This window comes from Triturus cristatus, chromosome 9 (genome assembly GCF_964204655.1).
Source record: "Triturus cristatus chromosome 9, aTriCri1.1, whole genome shotgun sequence".
NCBI classification, from domain to species: domain Eukaryota; kingdom Metazoa; phylum Chordata; class Amphibia; order Caudata; family Salamandridae; genus Triturus; species Triturus cristatus.
In genome coordinates, this window is record NC_140592.1 from 485,371,210 (window position 1) to 485,386,087 (window position 14,878).

Genomic DNA, 14,878 nt, shown 5'->3' on the forward strand with positions numbered 1-14,878 from the left:
GAAGGCGGAGCTGCCCCCCCCACCCTCTCGCCTGTTCCCGCTTGACTAGTGTGTACCCCAGCGTCACCAGCTGTTGTTCAATTTCAGTAAGATCAGTCACTTTTGTTCCTGTTTTATCTTGCTCTTTTGTTTGTGAATGTTTGGGGGTGCATTACTGGAGGGGGATGGGGAGACGTGGGGGGTGGTGGGGAGAGGCGCTTTGGCGATTCAGTAATGGGGTCAAATGATGCTGGTTCTTACCCCATCTATAATTTTTTATCCTGCAACATGCAGGCGATGAGGACTTCAAAGCGACGTTATTAGGTGTATTCTTAACTGAAATGCAGACATGCTCACATAGCATACCTCCAGGAAACCCATATGACGATAGTGGAGCTGCTGTGCTTGCAGCGCCTCTGGAGGAGTTAGGTGGCCGAACCTGTCTATTTGGCGTATGCTGGGTGTGAGTGTTGATATGGGTAGCGCCTTTAGTAGTCTTTCAGATTGTGAGATAAAGGGCAGACCCTGAGAGAATGCATATGGTGTTTGAGGGGTAACTGGATGGTGCGTTCATTGCTTCTGTGGTCCTTTATGCACATATGGTTGGACAATAATATTTCCTTCAGACCCTTTTACCCGTGATGATCAATGACTTACAAGCGCCGAGCCTTCAGGGAGGAGATTCTAATTGCGTGCATGACATACACATGGACAGGTCCACTCCCCCACTTCCTGGCATGCAAGCGACCCAGACTGCACACTCCTTTGCATACTGGTTGATGCATGGCAGACTTTAGAAGGTCTGGCGCTCCCAGCACCCGGTTGCACGGGAATGTTCTCACTTTTCTCATGTCCACCAGCTCCAAACTAGACTCTATCTCTTTTGGGGTAATCCTGCAATGATATCGGTTGTTCGTTCAGCTGAGTACCTGGCCAGCAACTTATCTTACCGCAAACCTTTTCTGCTGGCATTGAGTTGGGGAGGGCATCAGACCCCGATCCCCATCTAGAGGATGCCCGCCCTTCTAGACAATGTGTTACGCAAGACTGTGATTAACCACATCAACCAGTACTTTGAGCTCAACGAAGCAACCACGTTTGACAGGAGGGTGGAGTTGAAAGCTATAGGGTGATAATGCATGGTCTCTGCATTACAACCAAATATGACGTGAAGGTGACCTTACAGCATGTGCTGATAACAACTGAAGCCAACATTCATGTAGCCTAGATTTGTATAGGGGGCAGGGGGGTTGACTGAAGGAGCTAACTTTCCTCGGGTCGATCACAGTGCCTTGGCAGATAGATTGGGGAGGCTGGACTATGTGGAGTTTGATGCTAAGCAGTATATGTTGGGTAATAAGGCGACGTGTGTCCTGGTGTGGCTGCTGCGCTCTGAGAACGAGAGGCCCCTGTTAACTGTTATTAGGTCCCAGACAGGTGGCATACTTACAACACAGTTGGCCATCAACATGGCCTTCTTAGATTATTACCGTTCTCTCTATCAAGGGAACATTGAGGTTTGGGAGCCATCTCTATTGGCATACTTAGACGGTTTACCAATTCCTCGCCTGGATCTCCTCCACCACCAGGCCCCTCTCCACTCCTGGGCCCTTAATGACCCGCTGATGCTCGCAGTTCTTCCATCGTCCATACAAGTGGCACTGTTTGTGATGCTACCTAGAACAGATAGGAACCCGTTGGAGGTGCGGTCCTAACAGCCGCTTTCTGATGGATACATCTGCCAGTGGATTCCTCACCTTGTGAATATCCCCTGCGCCAGCAACATTCGGAAACTTTTGTAGCAGTCCACGCCGATGAGGTCGAAGACGACGTCACAGAGGTACGACTTCGCTCGCGACTCCGGCTCCATAAGAAGACCTCGTCGGCGTGATGACGTCAGTTCCCTTTTTTCCACGCCGTCGACGCCAACGGATTTCGGGAATCTCTATCTGTAGCTTCACTGTTACTTTGTATTTCTACTGGATTTCTCTGTCCTTTTTTTGTGAAAATGTCGACAAAGAAGTCTGGGTTCAAGCATTGTCGCGAATGTGGAAAGCATATGTCCATCACGGATCCACATGATGACTGCGTATGGTGCCTATCTTCGGACCCTGATGTGGATGGATGCTCTTGCTGTCGCAAGATGAGCACCAAGGCTCTAAAGGAGAGAGAAGCGAAGCTTTTCATCGCGAGGATGAAAAAAGAGAAGAGAGGTAGGAGAAAATCCAGGACGAGGTCAAGATCGAGGTCGAGATCGAGGTCGGCATCGAAGTCGACTTCGGGGCATGCTTCAAGATCTAAGAAGCACAAAAAGAAGAGGAGACATTCTTCTCGACGTCACTCTGACAAGAGTACGGCTCCAAAGTCGAAGTCACCTTCTCGACGCCGTAAGGACTCTGTGTCTCCCTCGCCCATTCCAGATTCACCTGTTGGTCCTTCTTCTCCAGTGACTTCACCGGTTCATTCACCGGCTCCATCTCCGGCGCCGGTTCCATCTCCGACGCCGGTTCCATCTCCGGCTCCGTCTCCGGTTGAGGAGCTTCCAGTACCGGGTGAGCTTTCGACCCCGCAGATTCCACCATCGGTGCCGGTTGGCCCGAGTCCGGTGATGCCTGATCAGTACTCTGCGTTCCCTGGACCAGGTCAGGACCCCACGCATTATCTAAATGCAATGTACGGGGTATTTTCAAGAGCCATGTACTCCACTGGTGCACCTTCGGGTCCGATGGGTCCAATGGCCTTCAGTTTGGGGGTGCCTCAAGCCGATCCACAGGCACCCTTCATGCCATTTTTTCCGGCGACGCCGTCTTGGCATCTACCGGCGCCGAGGACATCGACGCCGCTCCCTTCATCACCGGCGCCGGCTCGACCTCGTTCGACGCCGGCTGCTCCTGTGGATCCACGTTTGACGCCGGCACCGGCGCCGTCGGATTCGAACATGGCGCCGCCAACGCCGGTTGTAAGAATCCGGTCTAGGAGGGAGGCTCAAAGGGTGCTTGATGAGCAAAGGTACCTTTTGGAAGTGGCAGAAGAAGGAGAGCTTGTGGAGTCTGATGACGTTTTTGAAGAGCTAAAGGAGGCTAGCGGTTTGGATTTATCTCCTGAATGGGAAATTACTCCACCTTCTGATGAACCCTCAAAGGATGTGGCACCATATCATGCAGTCATAAGGAAGGCAGCTGAGCTGTTATATCTGCAGTTGCCTTCTACTGAATTCAAGTCGAACATTTTGACAGAGGTGCTGCATTCTCCCACTACTGTTTCAGAACCCTTGTTGCCCTTTAATGAGGCCATCATAGATCCTGTAATGGAAGTGTGGCGTAAGCCTATTTCTGCTCCTGCAGTTTCGAAAACAGTTGCCAGGAGGTATAGGGCAGCTCCGGGGGACCCTGAGTGTTTAACTTCTCATCCGTCGCCTGAGAGCCTGGTGGTTCAGGCTGCTTGTTCAGGGAAATCTAAAGGTGCTTTTCCCCAGGTTCCAAGTGACAGAGAGGCCAAGAAATTAGATCAATCGGCCAAAAAGGTTTTTTCATTGGCCAGCATGGCTCTTAAGTCTACGAATGCCACTTGCCTTTTGGGACGCTATATTCATGCGCTCATGGATTCTGCAAAGAAATTATCTCCAAAACTATCAGAGGAGGATAGGGTTGGTTTTAATGAGGTCCTGGCGGATGCCCAGGCAGCAGCGCGTCAGGTGATACAGAGTGGACTGGACACAGCCGACTCAGTAGCAAGAGTCATGGGGTCTTCTGTTACCACTAGGAGGAGTGCGTGGCTTAAGTCTTCAGAGTTTTCCCCTGATGTACAATCAACGCTGTTGGACTTGCCTTTTGATGGCTCTGGTCTCTTTGGCAAAAAGGCAGATGCTGCACTTGAACGTTTTAAAGAAAGCAAGGCTACGGCTACGTCTTTGGGCCTTCAATCCCAATCAAGGGGATCGTTTAAAAGATATAGGGGTTTTGGAAGGGCAACCTTTCGTTCCTACAGGCAGACCCAGCAGCAACAGCAGCAACAACAGCAGAGCTCTCTGTATAAGGGATACAGAGGCAGAATCAGGGGTCGCACACGTGGCCGTCAGCTCTCCACCTCCTCCTCTTCCTCAGCCCCTCCCACCACCGCAAAGCAGCCCTAGATCCGCCATTCTGGATTATGCTGGTCCTGTGGGGGGGGCGGCTTACCCATTTTCTACAAGATTGGGAATCTGTTACTACAGATCTTTGGGTTCTAGATCTTGTAGAAAATGGGTACGCCCTTCCCTTTCGGGAATTCCCTCCAAATTACCCTCCTTGTCAAGGGGCTTGCTCAGAGAACCACCATCTTCTCCTACAGGAGGAAGTCCTGAAGTTACTACTGAAAGGTGCGATAGAGGTGGTTCCAGAGCAGGAGAGGGGTCAGGGATGCTACTCCCGGTATTTCCTGATTCCGAAAAAGGACGGCAGATTGCGTCCGATATTGGACCTCAGGATCTTGAATCTTTATCTGAAGCAAGAGAAGTTCAAGATGCTCACCCTTGCGCAGGTTCTTCAGGCGCTGAATCAGGAGGACTGGATGGTGTCGATCGACTTGCAGGATGCGCATTTCCACATCCCCATCCTGAAGTCGCACAGGAAGTATCTGCGGTTTATGGTAGGATCGCAACATTATCAGTTTGCGGTCCTTCCGTTTGGTCTTACTACTGCACCCCAAGTCTTCACGAAGGTGATGGCAGTGGTGGCAGCCCATCTCAGAAGGTCGGGGATTTCAGTTTTCCCCTATCTGGACGACTGGCTGATCAAAGCGGAGTCGCCAGAGAAGGTGCTACATCATCTGCAGGATACAACTCAACTGTTGTACAAATTGGGTTTCTTGATAAACGTGTCCAAATCTCACCTGGTGCCCTCTCAGCGCAACCTGTTCATAGGTGCGGTACTGGACACTACTGTGTGTCGAGCATTCCCTCCTCCTCAAAGGATTCTCGTCATACAGCAAATGATTCCTTTATTTTACAATGGAGCGGTCGTTCCAGTCCTGAAGGTCCTTCGCCTGCTCGGTCTGTTTGCTTCCTGCATTCTGTTGGTTAACCATGCACGCTGGCACATGAGGGCGCTCCAGTGGTGCCTCCGCAGGCAGTGGTATCAGCACAAAGGAGATCTCAGGGAGTCTGTGAGGATCTCCAGAGAAGCTGCGGCGGATCTGTCTTGGTGGAGCGTGGAGGGCAATCTGTCCCAAGGAAAGCCCTTCCATCTACCTCCATCGGTGGCCACAGTAATAACGGATGCATCCACTTTAGGGTGGGGTGCTCATCTGGGGGATCTGGAGATCAAAGGTCTTTGGTCTCCAGAGGAAAGGTTGCTTCACATCAACCTTCTGGAATTGCGGGCGATACGTTTGGCACTCAAGACCTTTCTCCCTTCCCTTCGCGGTCAGTCGGTTCAAGTCCTGACGGACAACACTACCGTGATGTGGTATGTCAACAAGCAGGGAGGAGTGGGGTCTCTTTGTCTTTGCAGAGAGGCTCTGCGTCTATGGTCCTGGGCTCAGGAACATCAGATTTGTCTGATGGCAAATCATCTCGCCGGGGTGCTGAACGTACGTGCAGACAGTCTCAGTCGGCAGTTCTCCGCCGACCACATATGGAGGCTCCATCCGGAGGTGGTTCGTTACGTCTTTCGGATTTGGGGAACCCCTCGGGTGGACCTGTTTGCCACTCACGAGAACGCTCACTGCCCGTCATTCTGCAGTCTCCAGTATCCGATGCAGGGAGCGTTGGTGGACGCGTTTCAGTTGAGTTGGAGTTCACAGCTCCTTTACGCGTTTCCTCCCATACCCTTGATTCCTCGGGTTCTGAGGAAGATTTGCCAAGACCGGGCCCAAGTCATTTTGATTGCCCCGGATTGGCCAAGAAGGGTGTGGTATACAGATCTTCTCCACCTCTCCTCGTGCCCTCCGCTCCGTCTCCCTATGAGGGCAGACCTCCTCTCGCAGTCGGAGGGGCAGGTTCTACACCCCCACCTCCAGAGCTTACACCTTCATGCCTGGAGATTGAACGGGGCAACCTGAATTCTTTTTCTCTCCCGCCTGATGTGGTAGATGTAAGTTTGTCTGCCAGACGTCATTCCACCAAATCTATCTATTCCTATAGGTGGTCTAAATTTGTAATCTGGTGTGGAGAGAAGTCAGTTGATCCTTTGAGGGCTCGCTTATCTGACATTCTGCAGTTTGCCCTTTCTCTTGCTCAGCAAGGATTTGCTGTGGCTACTGTTAAGGGATACTTATCGGCTTTGTCGGCTTTCCGTGGCTTGCCAGATCAGCCATCATTGTTCAAATCAACTATTGTTCTACGATTTCTTAAGGGCCTTACAAACAGGTTTCCTCCTACTCCCTTTATTGTGCCTCAATGGGACTTAAACCTTGTCTTAACTTATCTTATGGGTTCTCCCTTCGAGCCCTTACACAAGTGTCCTTTGAGACTGTTGTCTTTTAAGACGGTTTTTCTCATTGCAATCACCTCGGCAAGGAGGGTAAGTGAGCTTCAAGCTCTAAGGTCAAAACCCCCGTTTTTGACCATTCATGCTGAAAGAATGGTACTCAGGACCAGGGCTGCATTTCTGCCTAAAGTGGTAACTCCCTTCCATCTGGGGCAGTCCATTACCCTTCCTACCTTCTATCCTCCCCCTCACCCTTCCAAGGAAGAGGAGAGACTTCACCGCTTGGACCCTAAGAGGGCGGTGAGCTTCTACCTTGACAGGACAAAAGACTTTCGAGTTGATGACCAGCTCTTCGTGGGCTTTGTTGGCTGCAGGAAAGGCAGAGCGGTGCACAAGCGCACCCTTTCCAGATGGATTGTCTTGTGCATCAAGATATGCTACTCTTTGGCTGGTAAGGAACCTCCAGAGGGTTTAAGAGCCCATTCCACTAGAGCGAAGTCTTCCACTTCTGCTTTGTCTAGAGGTGTTCCTGTGGAGGACATTTGTAGGGCGGCAACTTGGGCCTCCCTCCACACTTTTGCATAGCATTACTGCTTGGATTCCGTGGTGAGGAGGGACGGACACTTTGCTCGTTCCGTCCTTCAGGACTTTCTGGTATAGAAGGGTGGACACCCTCCTCCGGGAGTGGGGACTGCTGTGGGAATCTATTCACAAGGTGAGGAATCCACTGGCAGATGTATCCATCAGAAGAACAAGTTACTTACCTTCAGTAACGCTTTTTCTGGTGGATACAGTATCTGCCTGTGGATTCCTCACTGACCCACCTGCCTCCCCGTTGTCCACCCTTGTATACCTTCAGTATATGATGGTGTTTCAAAATGTATTTGTTACTATCAAAGGCAGTGTGTTATTTCTTTTGCCTTTCTATTTATTCTCCACACTGTGTGTGTTGCATTGTATATTATGTACTATGTATGCTGTGTATATATTGCTGTCAGTCCGTCTGTGTGCCTCGAAGGCACGGAAAAAAGGGCGGAACTGACTTCATCACGCCGACGAGGTCTTCTTATGGAGCCGGTGACGTCAGCGGAGTCGCGAGCGAAGTCGTACCTCTGTAACGTCGTCTTCGACCTCATCGGCGTGGACTGCTACAAAAGTTTCCGAATGTTGCTGGCGCAGGGGATATTCACAAGGTGAGGAATCCACAGGCAGATACTGTATCCACTAGAAAAAGCGTTACCGAAGGTAAGTAACTTTTTCTTCTCTACTCAACACAGACTGTAAGTCCTGGGAAGATTATCACAAACTGACACTTGCCACACATTTCCAGTCTGGTCCAATTGGACCAGAATGGCTTTGTTCCCGGAAGAAATGCCTTCCTTGACCTCCGTAGTTTGTTTTGCCTCATGAATGAGCAACCACAGGCCTTCGAATCCATGGGTTTGCCCTATTTACATGGAGAGTTGCGGCGCATAGGTCTGGGTCATGCGATATTGAGGTGTATCGATCTTTTATTCATGGAACCAGTCGCTAGAGTGCGTATCGTTAGGGAAATCTCAGCACCATTTAGGGAGCGCAGGGGCACCAGACAGGAGTCCATGCTGTCTCCTCATGTTCTCACTAGCTTTGGAACTGCTGGCGGGTTTATTTTGCCTGAGGGGTCTGCAATGGCACATGCGGAGTGGCATCTTATGGGGAGGTCATTTTGCTATACGCGGATGAGGCGTTGATATTTCTCTGGGATTTTCATTGTGACCGGTCCATGGTGATGAAGGCACTAGATGATTATGGGAGGGCATGAGGTACGCGGTTGAATTGGACTTAGCCTGTCTTTTAACTCTACACAGAGTTCCCAAGTTGAAGCGGGAAGGCCCCTGCTACTCCGGCCTACTGTGCAATATGATACCAAACGTTGACCACGCAAGAGTGGGATCTGATTAATGGCAATTTGGGCATGGCCCTAGCTGTGGCGCGCCACTCACTGACTTTGCGGAACACTATGCTGCTCTCCCCAATGAGAAGGGTGTCCCTTGCTAAGATGCTGATGTTGGCTTGGTTACTGTATGACTTCTCTGCCCTGCCTGTCGTTCTGTCCCAGCACTTCTTGAGGACTTGAACTAGTTTCTCTTCAACCTAATCTGGGCTTGGGGAGGACGTGGCCTTGCAGAAGTTGTTAGCTTCACTGGATAAGGGGCGGCCTTGGCGCGCCCCACAAGGAGCTATACTATGCTGCTGTGCAATAGCAGTGTCCATGCGGTGGCTTGTGACTGGTCCCAATACAGAAGGGGCTTTCATTGTCGGTGACTTAGAGGGACAGGACATTCTGGATTGGCTCATGAGTCAGGGACTGGGTGTGCAGCAGGAGGGCCGCCTCGCCAGTGTGGTTTACCACTGCTGGGATAGATATGTTACCCTGCTGCCCTGTGTTATATGGTCCTGCTCTGCTGCTGTAGGTGCTCTCAGCATTTTGTTGGATTGCTGCCCGTCACGACATGGGGGCATGGTCAGAGCAGAGGATTCTCACGTTCAAGCACCTGTATGAACACCAGCTCCTGATGTCTTTCCAGGAACTACGAGAGTAGTACAAGATTCATGAGGGCCAGTTTCTGACGTATAATACCTTTGTGGTGGCTATTGGGGCTGTGTGGGGAAGCAAGAGTCTTGAACCATCCACGTCCTCGGCCCTTCAGGTGTTGTTAGGGCACTGCTTCAGCAGGCGCACAATTACACTGATCTACGATGGATTGCTGAAACGGTGTATGCTGCCTCTTCAGGCCCTGAGGGACAAATGGGCTCAGTACTTGGGCCAAGAGCTGGCGGATGCGCAGTGGACCTGTGTACTGGGACAGGTGCAATGTGTTTTCAGGAACACCCACCTAAAATATACTCAATTCAACTATGTCCATCAGACATATCTGACCCCGATGTGCCTTCATCGTATCTTTCCTGGTGTCCCTCCAGGATGCCCCTGTTGTCTCTGTGTAGAGGCTGGCTTTTATCATATGGTATGGGACTGTCTGGAAATTGCCAGTTACTGGGGGGCAGCAGTTCAGGCTCTGTCTGATACTCTGTGCACCTCCTGCAGTGCCATCCACTTCACTGCCTCCTTGAGCTGATTTTGCTGGTGCGCAAGAATAGATATGTTGTCAGGTTGCTTGACTTGGTGTTCATTCTCCTGAAGCGCTGCATAGCCATTGCTTGGAAGTTCGCTTGAGTGCCATTGCTATCACTCTCTTTGACAGACCTGCTGGAGTGCATTTGCTAGCACTCTCTTTGACGGATCTGCTCAAATGGGGGACCACTGAGACAGCGACATGGACATCGCTGCCCTTGCAGTGGGTGGTGATGCCCCAGCTGGATGCTTGGGATGCCTTTAGTGGGGAAATTGTTGGCCAAGACAGATGAAAGCCCCCCCCCCTCAGACCTCGGTGATCACTTGCAAGCACCACCTGGCCCTCGGGGGTAGAGTTTGTAGCCCTAAATACATATTTCCACCTGCTTCCGACCTCCACCATCAGGAGTAGTCCCCCCTGCCCACTGATCTGACTCACTCCCCGGCAGGAGGTGGTGCGGGATTTGTTTTCCTTGGCTGTGCCATCCCCCCCCCCCTCTCTTCCTCCCCCCCCCCCCCCACCCAAGGGATGGTAGTTGAGCCTTTATGTTTGCCCTCCTTCCCTTCCATCCTTAGTGGACCCCCATCATCACCTGGCACTTTTCTTCACTGCCCTGCTTGATGCTTTGCATACACAGACGTTGTGTGGTTTCTTATGTTTGGATGTGTTGTTGCATTACAGTTCCTCTTTGTGTGCCTCCAACCCAGGCCAAGGGCCCTGTACAGGCGTCCTCCCCTTTGCTTCCCTTCAAGACCTAGCAGATGGGTGGAGGTTCCTTGGTAATTGGTTTCTCTAACGGAGTATAAAATATGTATGCTGGACGTTTATTATTTTGGTGCATTAATCCATTATGAGTTCTCCAAATGAAATGCCTGGTATTGTTTTAACATATCACTGTAAGGTATATGTGTACCTATAGTCCAATGATATTAATGTGCTGACAAGATGTTTGTACAAGAATCTCAAAATTCAATAAAGAGCTACTTTGAAAACAAAAAAAGTAACTCAAACTGAATACCAGGCAAGCAGAACACAGCTGAAGTTATAACCTTGATGCGAAACGGGCGAGTCAAGGGGGGAGGGGGGGGGGGGGGGTGGCCATCAATGGCAACGTTTTTTCCTTCTCTGAAATTTCAGGTGCAGCAGTATTTTAGGCTCTCTCTCAGGCTAAACCCTGGGGGTGACCCTCAGATCTGTGTCTGGCACAACTATTATGAAATAGATTTTGACCTGAAATGGTAGAGGTGATTGCTAAAACTTTTTAGTCTTTGAGCACGCAGTAGGACAGTTCCTGAAGCTTGAATAGCAGTTAAAATTAGACCATTGGGTATAAAACACACCTTGCTAACACCTGGCACTTCCAGTAAATGTTTTTGAAAAGCTTTTATTCATCCAGTCGTAGGCCTTTCTTGATGCTAATAAATTACTACATCTTTTCAAAACCAGACCTAGAACTAGACACAGCACTGAGCTGGTGGCCCTCTCTATTCTGGATGATCTTCGGATTCTGGTGTACATGAAAAAAATACAGCCGCCCTGGTCCTTTTGTACCTGTTGGCAGCTTTTGACACTATTGATCATGACCTCTTGCTATGATGACTCAAGAACTTGGGATGTGACTCACGCACAGTCCAATGTTGCCATTCCTTTCTTTCTAGACAGTTACATTCATGCCACCATCCATGGCGGAACGCAAGGCTATTCATTATGGGGTTTACCAGGCATCGATTTTATTGCTGCTTCCTTTCAACATCTACTTAACACTGCTGGCAGAGAATTAGGAGTGCTGCTTTCTGTGCTTCCTGGCAATACAGAGCTCGTATTTAACCCCACCGGCAGAAGTCATTGAGCCTGCCTGGCTCAGCCTCCCAAATCAAGTTAGTTAACATTTTGACAGGGGTACAACAAAGTAGGATGTCAACCAACTTTTTAAAGTTGAACCATGGCAAAACCGAACTTCTACGTACTGAAAATAACACAGCATAACTGAACTCTGTGGCCTGGTCAGATGCTATGGGCCCACGCCCTCTGCCCGTCCAATATGTACGTAATCTGAGGATTCTGACAGACTCCGAGTTCTCTGTGGTTCAGCAGGTGGCTAGATTGACCAAAATCTGCTTTTGCTATTTACAGTTGGTCAAACAGATTCTCCCCTTTATAGAGCATCCTGGCCACGTGCCTATAATCCATGCTTTGATCTTATCTTGACTGTGGCAATACTCTTTATCTGGGATGGATGATTAGTTTTTGAAACGCTTCAAGACTTACCAAAATACAGTGACCCATGTGTTTACTTCCCTCCAAAGATGTTAAGATAACTCACTGGTTTTGTAGTAACTACATTGGTTACCAGTAAGAAAGTGAGATATCTTCAAGGCCATGGTAACAGTTTATTGCATCCTGCACGGCATGGCCTCTATTTTTCTAAAGACCAAATTCACGCTATACGACTATCCAGAACCTTGAGATCTAAAGGCTCTCCTACCCCCATTCTTCCTAATTTATGGTGCAGCTATCTTAACAATTATGTATCTTAATTTTTCTTTGTAACTGTTTTATTTTGCATTTTCAGAAAAAAAGAACATGACATACAATACATTGCAAAATGAAGCAGAGTGAAGGACATAAAATGGAAAGCACGACCCTAGCCCCCCCCCCCCCCACCCACCCAAGGCAATTCACACCCAGCAATTACAGTCTCACCTCAGAGCGCATATATTAAAAAATCATCCCTTCACATAACTCCAATAGAACACTGCCATCCAGTTGGAAGGTCAGATCCCGAAAAGCCCCCTTCGGTGTCCAATGGGGACATGCTATGCATATAAGACGCTCTTAGAGTTCTGGACATTGTCATGTAGAGCCCTCCCGCCCGTTGCAGGTGTCGTATGCAAGTAGTGAATGGGCGCCATATGTCCTCGAACTTGGCACTCTATCTCATATAATAGCGGTTAATTTTTCCATGGCATAAAGTGACCAGATCTTTCACCACCACATGGTAGAGGCTGTTTCCACATCTGAGCCTTGTATCTTAATTTTAATCATACGATAGATTATCTTTAAGATTATGTAAGGACAAATAAACCAACCTCTTAATCACTGCTTTGCCACCCTGAAATCCTTTTCTCATATCACCGACAGGTCTGTTAATCTCAGAGAACTCCGAATTGCTAGCGCTTGAGTGTCTCCTGACCCTTGACTTTTGGAGCATTACTGTAAGTGCTCCTTTTTTCTTTGGGAACCTATTTCACTGGCGTATTAGTATTGCCTGATTGGGAGCTGTTTGATTAAAAGTTAGATTTTGGCCTTAATCTGCAAGCCTATGACTACCAGCATCCGGTTCCAGCTCAAACCAGTTTAGTCTTGAGATGTTAAAAGAAATGAGGCATGTATTTGGAGTTGGATCATTTTACAGCTGCTCTAAGGACTTCATATTTTATGGACTCCTTGCTACTCTTTGCTTTGTCCAGTTCGTTGAGGAGTTACATACAGAACAAGGGCCTTCCTGGACCCTGTGCAAAGTCTTTCCAGGATGTTGAAGCAATAGCCTCTGTCCTGCATCAGCTGGGACAAATCTGAGAGAAATGCCTGAGTATAACTGTTGAAAGTTCCCCTGAGGAAAAGGAACCCCTCCCAGCTTGGAGAACAGTGACTAGTTTGGGTGGCCTGCCTGCTCTCTCGCAGAGATTATGCCCACTGTTTTAGGGAGCGACTATTGGGGATGTTTGGTGTCTGGAGTAGTGATTCTGCCCGATGAGCTTGCTACCCTCCAACAACGAACAAACTTGTGTTTTACTCAGTAAGCATCATCGTCCTTCAACTGAGCCCCTGCTCCTACCTTACCCTGTCTAGATTTTTGCAGGACTAACTCTGAAATTACACCAAAACGCTTCTCCAACCCCCTCGGCCTCCTACGCCCTTCTCCGCATTAGTGAGAGTGCTTAGCGACACCCTGGGCTTCTCTAATACTTCTGTGCAATGAGCATTAAAAATCCAAGACCGGTTTCTTCCCTTGACCCTGAACTTCACTGCCCTTTTGTGATGTCTGCAATATTTTGGGCCCTGGCGCTTTGAAGCTCATGCAGATTTGTGCCCCAGGAATATGAAGATTCTCTGGCAAAGGAATTGCTCTGTTTGTTTTCCTGAACGACCCTCATAATTCATTGAGAGCTAAATTCATCGACTGAGTCACCCTGCCTGGAAAATCCCAGTTCCCAAGCAAACTTTGCTATATCCAGGTAATGGACTCTGTAAGTTTTACACTCAAACACTACAGGAAGAGCCATAAATGTAGCAAACATGCAACCCTACCAGGCATATGTGATATACTTTGTGAGATTTTATATCCATTTACTGTGCACCTGCTATTACAGAGTGTAGTATCTCGGACACACACGTCTTTTAAGATCATCACAGAGACTTACACTGACTGGATCACGTTTTAGCTCTAGGAGGTAACTGTGGGTTAAGTTTGTGGTCAAACCTCGACAATAGTAAGTGCTAGAATTTTAAGGTTTTCTCCATTATTCTCTATTTCTATTGTTCTGTTTTTATGTTTATGTATTTAAAGACCCATTGCTTTTTAAAGAAATAACTCTCGTTGGATGGGGATCTTTATTTAGTGTGATTAATTCTGCTTTGTATTGCATCCCAAGCCCAAATTCTTAATCCTCAACTACAGTAGGCCTTGTCTACGCAACATTTTCTGACGCTAGATAGTTAAAAAATGAAGGAAGTGTTGGCTCAAAAGTGTGAGAGTCCTAGGAAAGTGAAGAGAAACACAGTGCCGAAACCTCATGATACCCAGTACCCCCTGTCTGCTACAGGACCTGGGGATCAATCCTAATGGAAGTACTCTAGAATAAATAGTGTATTTACTTGGAATAGGAGTATTAGTGTTAGCATCATATCCATTTTTGAAATTACCGTTTTTAGTGAAATGACATTAGAAACTCAAAGAACATTTATTATTGCAATGTAGGTTTATATTGACTGCTTTAGGTTCTTTTTTATTGAATGGTGTATTGGTTTTACATTTTTCCCTCAAAAGAAACTCAAATTGAATTAGCATTAGGAAATAGGAAACTAATATGTCGGCTGTAGAAGTATATCCTATACCAGCATTGCAGAAAAGTCAGCATTAATCTGCATACCTTGTAATGAAAGGCTAATGAATATTTATACTTATAGGTCATTCAGTTGAGGTTATATCCAGTTAGTGGGTATACCGTTTTTTTCAGTTTCCTGCTTACAGTTATATGATGTGCGTCTTACCCAATTAATTTCACACATTAGCATTTTAGTGTTGCTTATTAGGCCCTTCCTTGGGATGTGCAATAAGTAACACAAAAAAATTCTGACAAGATTGTTCATCCTTGT

At 48.2% G+C, this 14,878-nt stretch overlaps 1 protein-coding gene across 1 annotated transcript in view; it reads left to right on the forward strand.

The window, feature by feature from the left end:
• The window catches only part of BBS1 (Bardet-Biedl syndrome 1), an 843,521-nt gene that overhangs the window by 282,290 nt on the left and 546,353 nt on the right, over positions 1 to 14,878 (forward strand). The gene's annotated exons all lie outside the window — the stretch shown is intronic.